This window comes from Triticum urartu, chromosome 3A (assembly GCF_056163025.1).
Source record: "Triticum urartu cultivar PI428250 chromosome 3A, HENAU_Tu73, whole genome shotgun sequence".
NCBI lineage: Eukaryota > Viridiplantae > Streptophyta > Magnoliopsida > Poales > Poaceae > Triticum > Triticum urartu.
Window position 1 is genome coordinate 135,255,955 of NC_141875.1, and position 19,831 is coordinate 135,275,785.

A 19,831-nucleotide genomic window follows, 5' to 3' on the forward strand; every position below is an offset into this window, starting at 1 on the left:
GCAGTTGGACCCAGTGTAAACAACCCAATCTCCCTTTGCGCTTGCCCAAGCCTTGCCCTCAAGCGATGGCATCTTAACATCATACGTATCATTATCAGGCGGCATCAATTGGCACAGGGCGAGGCCTCTGTCGTGCCGGCGCCAGTCATCAGGGTCACGGCGAAGAAGATAGGGGAGATCAAACCGCTCCTTGACTCTTGGGTTCTTTGTAATGATGTTATTAGTTGAGTCGAGAATGGGCTTGAACGAACCTGCCATGCTAGCCGAGGTGATGACGTCGCACCGATCAATGAGTTCCTCCACCACGTCATCTTTCAGATCGGGGCAAGAATAACGGGGTCGTTTCCGGCCTGTTCCCTCCATGGAGATGACGATCGAAGAATGGCAGAAGAAAGGGTGAAGGGATGAAGAAAAATGGAGGGGGGAGAGGAAGAGCGTGCGACCGCAGTTCCAAATCGAGAGGGAAAGGCGCAGAGTCGGTGGACGGTTGCGAGTTTGCCACGGTTCACGAAGAGGCGCCCCCGCCTACACGTCCGTTCGGAAATACTCCTACTACTCGCCGTCGTCTCACTGATATGTTGGTACAGGACCAAATGTCAACAAAACATGGTGTGTAATTTCTCATGCAAAATGCGATCTAGCCGTGTTGGCCCGAGGTGCCGCATTAGTTATCAACCTTTATTTTTTTAATGGCGTGCCAATCAGTTTTGAAGCACGACTAACTAGTACTTTACACAGAGAAAATATAAACTATTCTGCCACTATTCCACCTCCAGTACTAGTAGTATAAAAAAGATATATAGGCTGGAGCTTGAGCGCTTTCTTGCTAAGGGCTGCCCACTTGCTTCTCACACTACCACCCTCTGTAGCCACCAGACCTCAAATGGTCCATTCTTTGTGCTCAGGTGTCATCCCTGGATCAGTAATGCTGACACCACACAGTACTTGAAGGATTTATAACAGAGTAGCAATCACACACTTATTACATCGAGAGTCTCAAAAGAGAGCTTAATACAATAATAATGGCTTAAGGCCATCTAATAACAATAACAACGGAAGGCTTGGAAGATAACTGAGTCCATCAACTCCAACAACATCACTGAGTATAGAACCACGACCTAAGGGCACCTTAATTGTCATCTGAAAAGTCTGCAACATTAACGTTGCTGCCCGAAACGGGTCAGCACATGGAATATGCTGGCAATGTAACACATAGAGAGTACTGGAATGAAATAGTCTATACTATATGCATATATGGCTGCTAGAAAGCTCAATGGTTACAGTTTTGCGTAAAGCCAATTTTTCCCTACTGCCAAGGAATAGATTTTATTTAACTATCAAGGTAGTTGTTAAACATTGAGAATGGTTGACAGCATTCTCAATCCCAAAATAAGCATCAACATTAATCAAAACCCGACAAAATTAATTTTAGAGTAACATGTTGAGATTCACATGATAATCCAGGTACTAGATACTCAAGATGTCCATAACCGGGGACACGGCTAACCATGATTAGTTTATACACTCTGCAGATGTTTGCGCACTTTTCCCCACAAGACCCGATCTCCTCCGTCAGATTTCTCGCACGACAGGGTGTTTGAGAAATGGATGACCGAGACATAGTCTTTCAGAAGCGCTAGCACCTTACGAACGGGTAGATTGTACCAACCTACATCCCCTACATCTGCTAGTGTATCACTGTAAGAGTTCGCATGACTTAGTCAACTATGCTAGAGCCCAGAATAGCTTGTGGCTGCACACGAAAGTTTCTAGCATGAATAATCTCATGATCCCTTTGAGCCTGGGTGGCGGTCCAAAAGAAAACAAGCAATTGCTGGAATACCCAGGTGCCTCAATCCACCCAGATGTGTGTTTAAGTTGCCACCTTAGATAAACCATTAATTTAACAAACTCACACCTCTCATGGATTTCACTCACCCAATCCACGTCTACTAGCATAGCATAGCAATAATAAGCAAACGTAGAAGTAACTCCCAAAGGTTTGATAATAAACAGGTAATAGGTTCTACCTCAACTACTCCCCAAACCCACAATTTATTTAGATCCTAATCATGCAATGTGTGAGGATTGATCTAATGCAATAAAACTCGGTAGTAGGAGATATGATCCAAGTGTTACTTGCCTTGTTGATGATCCGGGAAACCTAGCGATTCGAAGTAGCAAGCGGCGCACTCCGGGTACTCTATCGCAAACAAACAAGCACACAATAAGTACTCAACTAATGCACATGTAAAACTCGAATAAGAGATCTAACCAGAAAGTTCAACTTAAGAACTCCGGTAGGCAAAAAGAATCAAAACGAACGAAGCAACGAAAGACAAACGGCAAAAGAAACAAGCTTCGTTTACTATTCTGGATCTAGGGGAATTTTTATAGTGGCAAAAACTTGTTTGAGTTGGTTAAATGGAAAGAGGGTTTCGAGACAAAACTCCAGGCGCTTGAATCGCCTGATTCCGGTAAACGAGCGAAAAGATAAACTAAAAGGAACATCGGATCAGGGATCGCGATCAGAAAAACCGCGGATTTAATCCGAGAAAAAGAAAAACGACAAACAGGTTAACGAACGAACGTTCGTTAATGGGAACTAAACGAAAAACGCGTTCGTTAAAACGAACGGACGAGCGGCCGCTCGCCAAATAAATAAACCGGAGAAAAACCGATCTATTTAAAAAAAAGAAAACTAGGGTTTTCAAAAAAAAACGAAATGGCTTTTTCTTAAAAACTGGCCGGCGGTTACCTCGGCGGCGATGCTCCGGCAGGGCGGCGGCTCCGGGCGGTGGGGCGGCGGCAGATGGCGTGCGGCAGCGGCGGCGGCGCAGGCGGCGGGCTGAGGTGCGGGGCGGTGGGGTGAGGAGATGGCGGCGGCGGGGCCACTATTTAAGAGAGGGAGGGGGCTGACTTGGGGAGGGGGTCGGGCGGCGGCGAGGCGGCTCCGGCTCGGACTCCTCCCGAGTCCGGCGGCTACTCGAGCGGGAGGCGGCGGCTGCTGGGCCGGCCTGGCTCGGCTGGGCCCTTGGACCAGTCGGGCGCGGGGTTCTTTTTAAAACAATTTCGCTGCACCTAAAGAGAATTATAGAAAAATAAATAAAATTCTAAAAATGCCAAAACAAATTTTCTCCATCTAAATAAAGTATTTAGAACAGGATGAACATTTTTTTGGCTCTAAATGCAATTTTTGAAAACGTGAATTTTTTCCTAAATTCAAATAAAATAGCAACTAAACCAAATAAAATCTTATTTGATTTTTTTATTAAATCCTCAATATTTCTTTATTTTGGTAAAGTCATTTTATTCCCTCTCTCATATTTTGATAATAGAAATAAACGAAGATAAAATAAATAAAATCAAATTATCCCTATTTCAAAATTTGAGAAAACTGAAATATGAAAATAACGAAATCCCCAACTCTCTCCGAGGGTCCTTGAGTTGCGTAGAATTCCTAGGATCAACCAGAATGCAATAAAATATGCTATGCAATGATGATCTAGTGTATAACATTCCAAATTGAAAATTTGGGATGTTACAAACCTACCCCCCTTAAGATGAATCTCGCCCTCGAGATTCGGGTTGGCTAGAAAATAGGTGAGGGTGGTCCTTCAGCAACTCTTCCTCTCGCTCCCAGGTGGCTTCATCCTCCGTGTGGTGACTCCACTGAACTTTGCAAAACTTGATAACCTTGCTGCGGGTGACTCGACTGGCATATTATAGAATCTTGACTGGTTTCTCCTCGTAGGTCAAATCACTGTCCAACTGTATTGCTTCCAGCGGCACTTTATCTCTCAGCGGTATGTCAGCCATTTCGGCGTGGCACTTCTTCAACTGGGAAAGTGGAACACATCGTGAACTCCTCATAATCCTTCAGGTAACTCCAACTTATAGGCTACTTCTCCCATACGTTCCAAAACTTTGTATAGGCCTACAAAACGTGGTGCTAACTTTCCCTTAACTCCAAAGCGCTTGACTCCTCTAAGTGGAGATACTCGAAGATAAAGTCGGTCTCCGACTTCATAAAGTGTCTCCTTGCGTTTAGAATCTGCATAACTCTTCTGCCTGGACTGGGCTACCTTGAGCCTATCGTGAATCAATTTCACTTTCTGTTCAGACTCCTTAATCAGATCCGGTCCAAACAACTGACGGTCTCCAACTTCATCCCACGACAATGGGGTCCTGCACCTCCTTCCATACAAAGCTTTGAAAGGGGCCATCTTCAAACTGGATGGATAATTGTTGTTGTATGAGAACTCTGCCTATGGCAAATTCTCGTCCCAACTAGATCCATAATCTAGCGCACAAGCTCTTAGCATATCCTCCAAAATCTGATTGACTCTCTCGGTCTGTCCATCTGTCTGCGGATGGAAAGATGTACTAAACTCCAGTCTGGTACCCAAAGTTTCATGTAACTAAATCCAGAACTTTGAGGTGAATTGGGTTCCTCTATCTGATACAATGCTCATGGGAACTCCATGCAGACATACAATTTTGGTCATGTATATCCTTGCCAACTTTGCACTGGTATATGTAGTCTTCACTGGAATGAAATGAGCTACCTTTGTCAAACGACGACTACAACCCATATTGAGTCATAGCCTGAACGAGTTCTGGGTAAACCCGTAATAAAATCCATGCCTAACTTATCCCACTTCCATTCGGGTATCGGCAATGGCTGTAGCAATCCTGCTGGCTTATGATGCTCTGCCTTTACTTTCTGACATACATCACAAACTGCTACATATTCCGCAATATCCTTCTTCATTCCGGTCCACCAGAAAGTATCCTTCAAATCCAAATACATTTTTGTATTTCCTGGGTGAATCGAATATGGTGAATCATGAGCCTCTTGCAGAATGAACTTCCTGATCTCTGAATCATTAGGCACATAGACACGGTCTTCAAACCATAAGGTATCGTGCTCATCCTCACGAAATCCCTAAGCTTTTCCTCTGCTCATTTTCTCCTTAACTAGTAAGCTTGCATGTGCAACGCACGTCTTAGCTACAACACATTAATTCTAGGCAAACGATTCTACCCGGCCGACTGACAGAGTCTGCCGGTTGCGCGCGGGATCGTTGGATCGTGAGAGGTCGTTTGTCTCCCGTCGTGTGTCCCGATTCACCATATCTCTCGTCCTCTTGTTTTGCTCGCTCTCGCCATCTCATCCTCCCTTGTTCACCCGTTCCCCTCTCCTGGCTCCATACCTCCCCCATAGAGCTACAAGCAAGAGGGGCGAGGTATACACAGGTGGAGGCAAAGGCAGAGGCAGGGGACGCATGGGGAAGCGGGACACGGAGGTAGGGGCAGAGTCAATCTCGTGCGCAGGGGAGGCGGGCGAAACAGGGACGCGAAATCCATGGTTGCAATCACTGAAATCGGACGGCTGCACGGTGACCTGCCCAAATTTGGGCCGATTGGCCCTTAGTTTTATCATTAAATAGACCTACTTTTTTGAAAATTTTAAATCTCATACAAAGTACGCATAATACCTAATTTTAGAGTAATAAAAACGACTAGAAATGGTGTGTTTAGGAATTAAGATGCCCACGTCCACTGCTTAGCAACTATGAAGAGCATTGATTAATTGGTACTCCCTTCGTCCCACAATATAAGAACATTTTTCAAGCTATTGTTATCTTGAAAACGTTCTTATATTGTGGGACGGAGGGAGTAGAATATCAATTCCATGTTTCAGCAGGCAATATATGACATCATAAATCTATCAGCCAATCTATCTAGATCCCAAACTAAAATTCAAGTACATACAAATGTTTTACATAGGCAGATCAAGGAACAAATCCGAAGATGAGTGCTCGTTATGCTCTACCTGTAAACTATACAGCTAAAAGTATATGATCTACATGTCAAAAAATGTACTACCTCCGATCCAAATTAGTTGTAGCTCAAACAGATGTATCTAACACTGAAATACGTCTAGATACATCCGTTTCAGCGACAAGTAATATGGATCGGAGGGAGTACACGTTTGAAGAGATGGACTACAAACTGATTGAGAACGACAATTGAACAAAGACAGACGGGAACCCAAGGGTTTACCTTGATGGAAAAGGGAATCAAAGAACATGAATCTGGTTGAGCGCAAGATGGTTCCTGGCCTGGACAAGTAGAAATCAAAGGAGAAAAAATGTGTTTTCTCGGCTGAGCTATCCATCTAAATTTTATCTCATTTTTGTAAGTGTTGCATCTAAAATACATGAAGGTGGCTAAAATTGGGAAGAAAACCTTTTGATAGCTATCGACAAATCAATATCACTCCATAGATGAGAGGTTTACCAATTCTTCAATCGATAGAGATAGACTGGGAATTCAGTCGTTCACCAGAATCATCACCAAAATCCTTTACAGCCACTGACTCTGTTAATCTGACCAGGTAGGTGACGTGGAGAAAAGCAGAGTGTTTATGAAACCAGATGTAAAGTGTGTAGGGTAAAAGATTATTAAACCATGCTTTGCATCATCACAACAAAATCTTTTGTAGTACCTCATGAATACGCAATGCATAAAAATATGAAACACGTGAGAATACAGTTGAAAGTAATTTGATTTGAACAGAAATAAAGATCCCCAGCTTACACTATTGTTCCAGACATAGAAGTCCCAAAGAGGAAGATTTTGGCCCAATCCTCCACCTCTTATGCCAAACTGATTCGAGCGGGAACTAGAGTACTGTATCTCTATCACAATCAACAGCTAATAAAAAAAATTGAACTATAGAGTCAGAGTGCTAAATCACAAATTAGTGCATGTCTGTAGCTGCACAATTTCCAAAAAACATATGGTGGAGAGATGAGTTACCTTCTTGCTCCTTAACTACTGAGCATTGTGCCAACTTTCTGTCTCTGTGGTGCTTCCCAAGCCCCAGCTTCAGGTCTATACATGGAGGAGAAGCATGGAAAGTGAAGGGGAGAACTGGAGGTAAAGAAACCAAAAGGATAAATAGTTCACCTATGTCGGCGTTCTAGGAACGGGGGTCCCCAGACTTGCCTGTCTGCGGCCTGCGGCGTGGCTCAAAGGGGGCCCAGCACGGCCCATCTTCATCAACACAAGACTCAATACACTCGCGAGGGACCAAGCCTCGTGGGGCGGACGACACGGAGCATTCTCAGGCGCGGCCTCGTCAGGCTGGCTCGCGAGGAGGCGGAGAGATCAAGGCGGAGTACCTCGCGAGGTGCCCGTGACGCAAGCCATGACGACTCAGGGCGCCAGGCGGGCGCCAGCCCGCGCAGCGTCCTCCTTTCCTCTTTGGTGCAAAGGGGGCAAGCGCAGCCACGGAGTACTGAGGCATCAGGCAAAGGTTGCCATTTCGGTGCAACGAGACCAAGACCAGGAGGACTACGAGACGGAGGTCACCGTGGAGCCCAAGACGGCGTCATCACCAGAGCTTTGCGCAGGCGAAGACTGCTTTTGTCAGGATAGTTGATACTTGCTGTCCCCCTTCAAATTAGCCTGCCATTGTTGGCTCCCTTCCCGCTCGATATTTGGGAAGAGGACCAGGGCCTCTATAAATAGGACCGGCCACCCACATAGCAAGGGGGCGAGTAAGAGTAAGGTAGTGAGAGAGAGAGAGTGAGAGAGAGAAAGAGAGAAAGGTGGCTGAACTCCTCCCATCAGTTCATCACCCCAGCCAAGAACAGACCCTCGCGAGGCTGTTCTTCCTTGTATCGTTAATCATCATCCGCCCCAAGAGGCAATCCACCCACCACACACTGGAGTAGGGTATTACACCATAACGGTGGCCCGAACCAGCATAAACCTTGTGTCTCTTGTGCAGTTCTTTCAGTAGTATAGATCTTCGCGAGATGGAGAGGTAGAGGACGTAATCTCCGCGCGCACCCCAGTGTTCGAACCTTAAGGGTCTGCCGGAACCCGAAATCCGACATTTGGCGCGCCAGGTAGGGGTGCGCCGGAATTCGTCGTCCACCGCCCCGTTCTCCTCCGACCGTCGCATCCATGTCCGACGCTCGTCGGGCCCGCGCCGAGCGTCGGGCCGCCATCGCTTCCCGCGTCGCCCAGATGGCACCCATCGGTGGACGTCCTCATCGTTCCCCGTCACCCGCCATCAACGCCGCCACCGGCCCGGCGGGGGGCGAGCAGCAAGCGTCGTCTCAGCATCCATCCGTGCGGCAAGACGGCCGCACCGCTACTCCATCGCTCACACCAGCTGGTTTTTCGTCCCGCGCGCTGCGCGCACCCTTGGAGGCTCGAGCTGCGCTCATCGCGGCAAACGAGCTCCTGCGCTATCGTCCTATCGACGACGTCTACGAAGAGTGGTTCGACGGCGTCGCCGAGCTTGTCCACGCCGCAGGGGGCTCTCCCACGCCGTCCGTTCCGCTGCGCCACACCCCGCCCCACGCGGGCAGCGAGGCTCCGGGGGCGTACCAGCCGCCTCCTCTCCAAGAAGACGCCATGGCTCCAAGGAGCATGGCCCCTGGGCGGAACCCGCTCCGTCAGGTGCCAGCGCAGCAAGAACGGAGCTGCCAAGAAGTCCCTCGCCCGCAAGGAGATGCCCGGGCGCTCCCTGCCCCGGCACGCCGCGACACTGCTCCAGCTCTGGCATGCCAAGACCCCGCGTTGCTCCTAGCTGCAGCGCGTGGGGACTCTCAAGACCGAGCTCTCCACTAGCCGAAGCCTTCCGTGGCCACCGCAGGCTGCCGTGCCTACACCAGCGAGCTGCGTAGCATCGCGTGGCCCGGCAAGTTCAAGCCAGACCTGCCTCCTCGTTACAATGGCATGACTGACCCTGCAGAGTTCCTCCAGCTCTATGAGCTGGGCATCGAAGCTGCCAGCGGGGATGAAAATGTCATGGCAAACTGGTTCCCCATGGCGCTCAAGGAAGGAGCTCGCACCTGGCTCCTGAATCTTGCTCCAGGCACGATCTCTTCCTGGGACCAGATGCGCACCCGCTTCACCGCCAACTTCCAAGGTACTCGCGACCGGCCACCCGCCGTAAGCGACATGCGCCGCATCAAGCAACAACCTGGAGAGACCCTGCAAAAGTACATCCAGCGATTCAACAACGCGCGCCTCAAGATCCCCAAGGTGTCCGAGGAGGCCATCATCAAGGCCTTCTCCGATGGTGTGCGCGATGTCAAGATGAAGGAGGAGCTGGCGATGCATGAAGACCTGAGCACCTCCCTGGAGCCGTTCAACTTGGCGACCAAGTGCGCCAGGGCTGAGGAGGGACACCTCTCCCTCCTCAAGCTGCCTGCCGCAGACCCAGAGGAGAAGAAGCCCAAGGCCAAGGACGTGAAGCGCAAGAGGGCTGCCGTGCTCGCAGCAGAACCAGACCCCAAGCAGGGCAAAGATCTGCCTGAGTCCTCCAGGGCCAGCCGGTACTGTGTGTACCATGACCTCCACACCCACAACACCAACGAATGCCAAGAACTCCGCGCCGTGCGAGAAGGAAGGGTCGGCCATCGTCCCGACCGCGCCGATCGGGGCTACGGCCGAGGAGGAGGAAGAAACGCAGGACGCTGGGAAGACCGCGGCCCGCGCCAAGGGTGGCACGATCAACCTCGCGAGGATCGCTGGCGAGACCTGCCTCGCGAGGGGGACTGGAGGGATCAGCCTCGTGAGGATCGCCCATAGGGCAACGCAGGCCTCCCTCCACTGCCACCTCAGCCAAGGAGGAACGAGGACCGCCATCAGGACGAAGGGGCTGGGGGCTTCCAGGAGCCACGCGCAATTGCCTGCATCCTGGGCGGAGCTCAAGCCCCAGCCTCCCAATGCATCTTCAAGCAGTTTGCCCGCGAAGTGAATGCAGTCCTCCCCAGGCTTGAAGCAACACGCCCTCTCAGGTGGTCGGCATGCGCCATCACATTCAGCTCAGCGGATCAACTCAAGTGTGCGGCCACAGCCGGAGTCCTCCCGATTCTTTGCTCCCCAGTCATCAGCAATGTACTGGTCACCAGGACCCTCATCGATGGTGGGGCAGGGCTCAACGTCCTGTCCGTGGAAACGTTCAACAATCTCCAAGTGCCCTATGACCTGCTTCAGCCAACCAAGCCCTTCTCCGGAGTCACCGACGGCTCCACGGTCCCGATTGGGCAGGTCCGCCTCCCTGTCACCTTCGGGGCACGCGACAACTACCGCACTGAGCTCATCGACTTTGATGTCGCCCACATCCTCCTGCCGTACAACGCCATCCTCGGGTACCCAGCGCTGGCCAAGTTCATGGCCATGACTCACCATGGCTACAACGTCCTCAAGATGCCAGGAAGTGGCGGAGTCATCACGGTGCCCTGTGAAGAGAAGGATGCAGTGTGTTCCCTGGAGTGAGCCTTCCAGGCCGTGTCACTGGAAGACCCGGATCGCGGAAGCAGGAGGCTTCCCGAGACCACCCCCAAGAAGAAGAAGACATCGTCCGGACCGGCCCCTCGGGAGGCGGGCCCCTCAGGGCCCGCATCTGCCCAGGGGGAACCTCCTTCCATCGCATAGGAAAGCGCGCCCAGCGCCCTCCTCAGGCAGGGCTCGGGGGCTCTCCCCTGGAGGGCCACCGACCTGGCCAGGTTCACGAGGGAGGCGCTTGGGCACCACATGGAGGCGTGTTTCGAAGCACGTTTCCCTCCAGAAGGAGCGAGGCAAAGAAGGACAGACCCGCGGGAGTTCGTCGACAAGGCCATTCAAGAACTACAGGAATCAAGAATCATGAGAGGTTGCCGCCGTCTACCGGCTGTGGCTCCCCATCCAGGCGAGGATGGTGGGCTGCGCGTCTGCATCGACGTACCAGGGCTCAACCAAGTTGCTACGATGGAGCGCCTCTGGCCCTCGCGAGTGGGGCGCTACGGGGGTCCGCCCAACAGCTACGTTCGCATGCCTTGCGGCTTGCCGAGCACGGTTGCTACGTGCCAGTGCCTCATGAGGGGCATCATGGAGGCTCAAGAAGACAGGCGTTCCGCAGCCTTGGCGGAGATGGAGATGATTCGCGAAGAGCTACCAGTGAGGATCGGCTTCCGCAGCCTATCGAGTCTGCTGCACCAACACCCCTTCGCCCTCAACACCCTCAGGTGACATCTTACAAGTTTCATTTCCACCTGGGAGCGCCCTCCCAGGGCTGCATCGTTCCCAAGCCGCGTGGGTCCGTCCCTGCGGTATGTATCCCTTTTATTTCATGTCGTTAGCTTGCTTTGTTGGGGGCGCCCCTCGGGCTGCATCATCCCCAAGTCGCTCGGGCCGGGCCCAGCGGCATGTATCTCCCTTGCGTTTATTTCCGGCTATGCATTCGCCTATCATGCTTGATTACTTGATGCCTGTCCACGACACCTCTTCTTCTCCATGTTGACCACTTGCACGTTAAAGGGGGGGTACCTGAGCATCGCGACTCAGGGCTCTTACTGGCTCTCCAGCCCTCACCCTCTGGCCATGTCCACGGCATCGCGACCTGGCATACCAGCGATGGCTGAGACAAGCTCGAGGGCTGGGACCCGAGGACGTAGAGTGCCGACATCTAACCAAATTTGCAGGAACACAACACAAGATAAGGCCCAGTGCCAGGCACAACCCGCCTAGAGGTAGGGCCCCGTGAGTCCCGCGCTGGCTCACGGGTGCCCAGATACACCTCACCTAGCCCTACCGTGCCGGCCACGTGTCAGGGCGGGGCTGTACATGAAGGAAATATGCCCAAGAGGCAATAATAAAGTTATTATTTATTTCCTTATATCATGATAAATGTTTATTATTCATGCTAGAATTGTATTAACCAGAAACATAATACATGTGTGAATACATAGAAAAACTTAGTGTCACTAGTATGCCTCTACTTGACTAGCTCATTAATCAAAGATGGTTATGTTTCCTAACCATGAACACAGAGTTGTTATTTGATTAATGGGATCACATCATTAGGTGAATGATCTGATTGACATGACCCATTCCATTAGCTTAGCACCCGATCGTTTAGTATGTTGCTATTGCTTTCTTCATGACTTATACATGTTCCTATGACTATGAGATTATGCAACTCCCATGTGCCGGAGGAACACTTTGTGTGCAACCAAACATCACAACATAAAAATGGGTGATTATAAAGGAGCTCTACAGGTGTCTCCAAAGGTAGATGTTGGGTTGGCGTATTTCGAGATAAGGATTTGTCACTCCGATTGTCGGAGAGGTATCTCTGGGCCCTCTCGGTAATGCACATCACATAAGCCTTGCAAGCATTGCAACTAATGAGTTAGTTACGAGATGATGTATTACGGAACGAGTAAAGAGACTTGCCGGTAACGAGATTGAACTAGGTATTGGATACCAACGATCGAATCTCGGGCAAGTAACATACCGATGACAAAGGGAACAACGTATGTTGTTATGCGATCTGACCGATAAAGATCTTCATAGAATATATAGGAGCCAATATGGGCATCCAGGTCCCGCTATTGGTTATTGACCGGAGATTTGTCTCAGTCATGTCTGCATTGTTCTCGAACCGTAGGGTCCGCACGCTTAACGTTACGATGACAGTTATTATGAGTTTATGCATTTTTGATGTACCGAAGTTAGTTCGGAGTCCCGGATGTGATCACGGACATGACGAGGAGTCTTGAAATGGTTGAGACATAAAGATTGATATATTGGACGACTATATTCGGACACCGGAAGGGTTCCAGGGAACTATCGGATAAAACCGGAGCACCGGGGGGTTACCGGAACCCCCCGGGGGGTTAATGGGCATTATGGGCCTAATGTGGAGAAGAGGAAGGGGTTGCCAGGGCAGGCCGCGTGCCCCCTCTCCCCCTAGTCCGAATTGGACAAGGAGGGAGGGGCGGCGCCCCCCCTTTCCTATTCTGCCTCCACCTCTCCTAGTTGGACAAGGAAGAGGGGAGGGGAGTCCTACTCCCGGTGGGAGTAGGACTCCTCCTGCGCGCCTCCATAGGGCCGGCCGCACCCCCCCCCTTGGATCCTTTATATTCGGGGGCAGGGGGGCACCCTAGAACACATAAGTTGATCTTCGTGATCGTTCCTTAGCCGTGTGCGGTGCCCCCCTCCACCATATACCACCTCGGTCATATCGTTGTAGTGTTTAGGCGAAGCCCTGCGTCGGTAGAACATCAAGATCGACACCACGCCGTCGTGCTGACGGAACTCATCCCCGAAGCTTTGCTGGATCGGAGCCCGGGGAGCGTCATCGAGCTGTACGTGTGCCAAGAACTCGGAGGTGCCAGAGTAATGGTACTTGGATCGGTCGGATCGGGAAGACGTACGACTACTTCCTCTACGTTGTGTTAACGCTTCCGTTGTCGATCTACAAAGGGTACATAGATCACACTTTCCCCTCTCGTTGCTGTGCATCACCATGATCTTGCGTGTGCGTAGGAAAATTTTGAAATTACTACGTTCCCCAACAGTGGCATCCGAGCCTAGGTTTTATGGTATGATGTTATTTGCACGAGTAGAACACAAGTGAGTTGTGGGCGATATAAGTCATACTGCCTACCAGCATGTCATACTTTGGTTCGGCGGTATTGTTGGACGAGACGACCCGGACCGACATTACGCGTACGCTTACGCGAGACCAGTTCTCCCGACGTGCTTTGCACATAGGTGGCTTGCGGGCGATAGTCTCTCCAACTTTAGTTGAACCGAGTGTGGTTATGCCCGGTCCTTGCGAAGGTTAAAACGGAGTCAAATTGACAAACTATCGTTGTGGTTTTGATGCGTAGGTGAGATTGGTTCTTGCTTAAACCCGTAGCAGCCACGTAAAACTTGCAACAAGAAAGTAGAGGATGTCTAACTTGTTTTTGCAGGGCATGTTGTGATGTGATATGGTCAAAACGTGATGAGATATAAGTTGTTGTATGAGATGATCTTGTTTTGTTGAAGTTATCGGCAACTGGCAAAAGCCTTATGGTTGTCTCTTTATTGCATAAGATGCAAGCGCCAAATAATTGCTTTACTTTATCGCTATGCGATAGCAATAGTTGCAAGAGCAATAGTTGGCGAGACGACCGTGTGACGACACATTGATATAGATCAAGATGATGGAGATCATGGTGTCATGCCGGTGACGATAGAGATCATGACAGTACTTTGGAGATGGAGATCAAAGGCGCAAGATGATGATGGCCATATCATGTCACATATTTTGATTGCATATGATGTTTATCTTTTATACATCTTATTTTGCTTAATTTGACGGTAGCATTTTAAGATGATCTCTCACTAATTATCAAGAAGTGTTCTCCCTGAGTATGCACCGTTGCGAAAGTTCTTCGTGCTGAGACACCACGTGATGATCGGGTGTGATAGGCTCAACGTTCAAATACAACGGGTGCAAAATAGTTGCACACGCGGAATACTCAGGTTATACTTGACGAGCCAAGCATATACAGATATGGCCTCGGAACACGGAGACCGAAAGGTCGAGCGTGAATCATATAGTAGATATGATCAACATAGTGATGCTCACCAATGAAACTACTCCATCTCACGTGATGATCGGACATGGTTTAGTTGATTTGGATCACGTGATCACTTAGGGGATTAGAGGGATGTCTATCTAAGTGGGAGTTCTTAAGTAATATGATTAAATTGAACTTAAATTTATCATGAACTTAGTCCTGGTAGTATTTTGCAAATCATGTTGTAGATCAATAGCTCGCGTTGTTGCTTCCCTATGTTTACTTTGATATGTTCCTAGAGAAAATTGTGTTGAAAGATGTTAGTAGCAATGATGCGGATTGGATCCGTGATCTGAGGTTTATCCTCATTGCTGCACAGAAGAATTATGTCCTTGATGCACCGCTAGGTGACGGACCTATTGCAGGAGCAGATGCGGACGTTATGAACGTTTGGCTAGCTCAATATGATGAATACTTGATAGTTTAGTGCACCATGCTTAATGGCTTAGAATCGGGACTTCAAAAGACGTTTTGAATGTCATAGAACATATGAGATGTTCCAGGAGTTGAAGTTAATATTTCAAGCAAATACCCGAGTTGAGAGATATGAAGTCTCCAACAAGTTCTATAGCTAAAAGATGGAGGAGAATCGCTCAACTAGTGAGCATGTGCCCAGATTGTCTGGGTACTACAATCGCTTGAATCAAGTGGGAGTTAATCTTCCAGATAAGATAGTGATTGCCAGAATTCTCTAGTCACCATGACCAAGTTAGTAGAACTTCGTGATGAACTATGATATGCAAGGGATAACGGAAACGATTCCCAAGCTCTTTGTAATGCGAAAATTGATGAAGGTAGAAATCGAGAAAAACATCAAGTGTTGATGGTCGACAAGACCACTAGTTTCAAGAAAAGGGCAAGGGGAAGAAGGGGAACTTCAAAAAGAACAACAAGCAAGTTGCTGCTCAAGTGAAGAAGCCCAAGTCTGATCCTAAGCCTGAGACTAAGTGCTTCTACTAGTAAAGGGACTGGAAGCGGAACTACGCCAAGTGATTGGCGGATAAGAAGGATGGCAAAGTGAACATAAGTATATTTGATATACATGTTATTGATGTGTACTTTACTAGTGTTTATAGCAACCCCTCAGTATTTGATACTAGTTCAGTTGCTAAGATTAGTAACTCGAAACGGGAGTTGCAGAATAAACAGAGACTAGTTAAGGGTGAAGTGACGATGTGTGTTGGAAGTAGTTCCAAGATTGATATGATCATCATCGCACACTCCCCTATACTTTCGGGATTAGTGTTGAACCTAAATAAGTGTTATTTGGTTTTTGCGTTGAGCATGAATATGATTTGATCATGTTTTTTGCAATATGGTTATTCATTAAAGTCAGAGAATAATTATTGTTCTGTTTACATGAATAAAACCTTCGATGGTCATACACCCAATGAAACAAGTTCATTGGATCTCGATCGTAGTGATACACATATTCATAATATTGAAACCAAAAGATGCAAAGTTAATAATGATAGTGCAACTTATTTGTGGCATTGCCGTTTAGGTCATATTGGTGTAAAGCGCATGAAGAAACTCCATACTGATGGGATTTTGGAATCACTTGATTATGAATCACTTGATGCTTGCGAACCATGCCTCATGGGCAAGATGACTAAGACTCCGTTCTCCGGAGCGAGCAACTGACTTATTGGAAATAATACATACTGATGTATGCGGTCCGATGAGTGTTAAGGCTCACGACAAGTATCGTTATTTGCTGAACTTCACAGATGATTTGAGCAGATATGGGTATATCTACTTGATAAAACATAAATCTGAAACATTTGAAAAGTTCAAAGAATTTCAGAGTGAAGTGGAAAATCATCGTGACAAGAAAATAAAGTTTCTACGATCTGATCGCAGAGACAAATATTTGAGTTACGAGTTTGGTCTTCAATTGAAACAATGTGGAATAGTTTCACAAACTCATGCCACATGGAACACCACAGCATAATGGTGTGTCCGAACGTCATAACCGTACTTTATTGGATATAGTGCAATCTATGATGTCTCTTACCGATCTACCACTATCGTTTTGGGGTTATGCATTAGAGACAGCTACATTCACGTTAAAAGGGCACCATCTAAATCTGTTGAGATGACACCGTATGAACTGTGGTTTGGCAAGAAACCAAAGTTGTCGTTTCTCAAAGTTTGGGGTTGCAATGCTTATGTGAAAAAATTTCAACCTGATAAGCTCAAACCCAAATCGGAAAAGTGTGTCTTCATAGGATACCCAAAAAGTTACTGTTGGGTGCACCTTCTATCACAGATCTGAAGGCAAGACTTTTGTTGCTAAATTCGGAAACTTTCTGGAGAAGGAGTTTCTCTAGAAAGAAGTGAGTGGGAGGAAAGTAGAACTTGATGAGGTAACTGTACCTGGTCCACAATTGGAAAGTAGTTCATCACAGAAATCTGTTCCTGTGACTACTACACCAATTAGTGAGGAAGCTAATGATGATGATCATGTAACTTCAGATCAAGTTACTACCGAAACTCGTAGGTAAACCAGAGTGAGATCCGCACCAGAGTGGTACGGTAATCCTGTTCTGGAGGTCATGTTACTTCACCATGACGAACCTACGAACTATGAGGAAGCGATGATGAGCCCAGATTCCGATAAATGGCTTGAGGCCATGAAATCTGAGAAAGGATCCATGTATGAGAACAAAGTGTGGACTTTGGTGGACTTGCCCGATGATCGGCAAGCCATTGATAATAAATGGATCTTCAAGAGGAAGACAGACACGGATAGTAGAGTTACTATCTACAAAGCTAGAATTGTCGCAAAAGGTTTTCGACAAGTTCAAGGTGTTGACTACGATGAGAGTTTCTCACTCATATCTATGCTTAAGTCTGTCCGAATCATGTTAGCAATTGCCGCATTTTATGAAATCTAGCAAATGGATAAACAAAACTGCATTCCTTAATGGATTTAAAGAAGAGTTGTATATGATGCAACCAGAAGGTTTTATCAATCCTAAAGGTGCTAACAAAATATGCAAGCTCCAGCGATCCATCTATGGACTGGTGCAAGCATCTCGGAGTTGGAATATACGCTTTGATAAGTTGATCAAAGCATATAGTTTTATACAGACTTGCGGTGAAGCCTGTATTTACAAGAAAGTGAGTGGGAGCACTACAACATTTATGATAAGTATATGTGTATGACATATTGTTGATCGGAAATAATGTAGAATTATTCTGCAAAGCATAAAGGAGTGTTTGAAAGGATTTTTCAAAGAAAGACCTTGGTGAAGCTACTTACATATTGAGTATCAAGATCTATAGAGATAGATCAAGACGCGTGATAAGTTTTTTCAATAAGTACATACCTTGACAAGATTTTGAAGTAGGTTCTATAAAGGATGCCATTCCCTATGCCTCAGTCATAGGTTCTATAAAGGATGCCATGCTGTGTACCAGATCTATTGTATACCCTACACTGATTTTGGCAAGGGAGTACAATAGTGATCTAGGAGTAGATCACTGGACAGCGGTAAAATTATCCTTAGTGGAATAAGGATATGTTTCTCGATTATGGAAGTGAAAAAAAAGGGTTCGTCGTAAAGGGTTACGCCGATGCAAGTTTTGACACTAATCTAGATGACTCTAAGTCTCGATCTAGATACATATTAAAAGTGGGAGAAATTAGCTAGAGTAGCTCCGTGCAGAGCATTGTTGATATAGATATTTGCAAAATACTTACGGATCTGAATATGACAGACCCGGTGACTAAAATTATCTCACAAGCAAAACATGATCACACCTTAGTACTCTTTGGGTGTTAATCACATAGCGATGTGAACTAGATTACTGACTCTAGTAAACCCTTTGGGTGTTGGTCACATATCGATGTGGACTATGGGTGTTAATCACATGGTGATGTGAATTATTGCTGTTAAATCACATGGCGATGTGAACTAGATTATTGACTCTAGTGTAAGTGGGAGACTAAAGGAAATATGCCCTAGAGGCAATAATAAAGTTATTATTTATTTCCTTATATCATGATAAATGTTTATTATTCATGCTAGAATTGTATTAACCGGAAACATAATACATGTGTGAATACATAGACAAACTTAGTGTCACTAGTATGCCTCTACTTGACTAGCTCGTTAATCAAAGATGGTTATGTTTCCTAACCATGAACAAAGAGTTGTTATTTGATTAACGAGATCACATCATTAGGTGAATGATCTGATTGACATGACCCATTCCATTAGCTTAGCACCCGATCGTTTAGTATGTTGCTATTGCTTTCTTCATGACTTATACATGTTCCTATGACTATGAGATTATGCAACTCCCGTGTGCCGGAGGAACACTTTGTGTGCTACCAAACGTCACAACGTAAATGGGTGATTATAAAGGAGCTCTACAGGTGTCTCTAAAGGTAGATGTTGGGTTGGCGAATTTCGAGATTAGGATTTGTCACTCCGATTGTGGGAGAGGTATCTCTGGGCCCTCTCGGTAATGCACATCACATAAGCCTTGCAAGCATTGCAACTAATGAGTTAGTTATGAGATGATGTATTATGGAACGAGTAAAGAGACTTGCCAGTAACGAGATTGAACTAGGTATTGGATACCGACGATCGAATCTCGGGCAAGTAACATACCGATGACAAAGGGAACAACATATGTTGTTATGCGGTCTGACCGATAAAGATCTTCGTAGAATATGTAGGAGCCAATATGGGCATCCAGGTCCTGCTATTGATTATTGACCGGAGATTTGTCTCAGTCATGTCTGCATTGTTCTCGAACCGTAGGGTCCGCACGCTTAACGTTACGATGACAATTATTATGAGTTTATGCATTTTTGATGTACCGAAGTTAGTTCGGATTCCCGGATGTGATCACGGACATGACGAGGAGTCTTGAAATGGTCGAGACATAAAGATTGATATATTGGACGACTATATTCGGACACCGGAAGGGTTCCGGGGAAGTATTGGATAAAACCGGAGCACCGGGGGGTTACCGGAACCCCCCGGGAGGTTAATGGGCCTTATGGGCCTAATGTGGAGAAGAGTAAGGGGCTGCCAGGGCAGGCCGCGCGCCCCCTCTCCCCCTAGTCTGAATTGGACAAGGAGGGAGGGGCGGCGCCCCCCCTTTCCTATTCTCCCTCCACCTCTCCTAGTTGGACAAGGAAGAGGGGAGGGGAGTCCTACTCCCACTCCTCCTGCGCGCCTCCATAGGGTCGGCCGCACCCCCCCTTGGATCCTTTATATACGGGGGCAGGGGGGCACCCTAGAACACACAAGTTGATCTTCGTGATCGTTCCTTAGCCGTGTGCAGTGCCCCCCTCCACCATATTCCACCTCGGTCATATCGTTGCAGTGTTTAGGCGAAGCCCTGCGTCGGTAGAACATCAAGATCGACACCACGCCGTC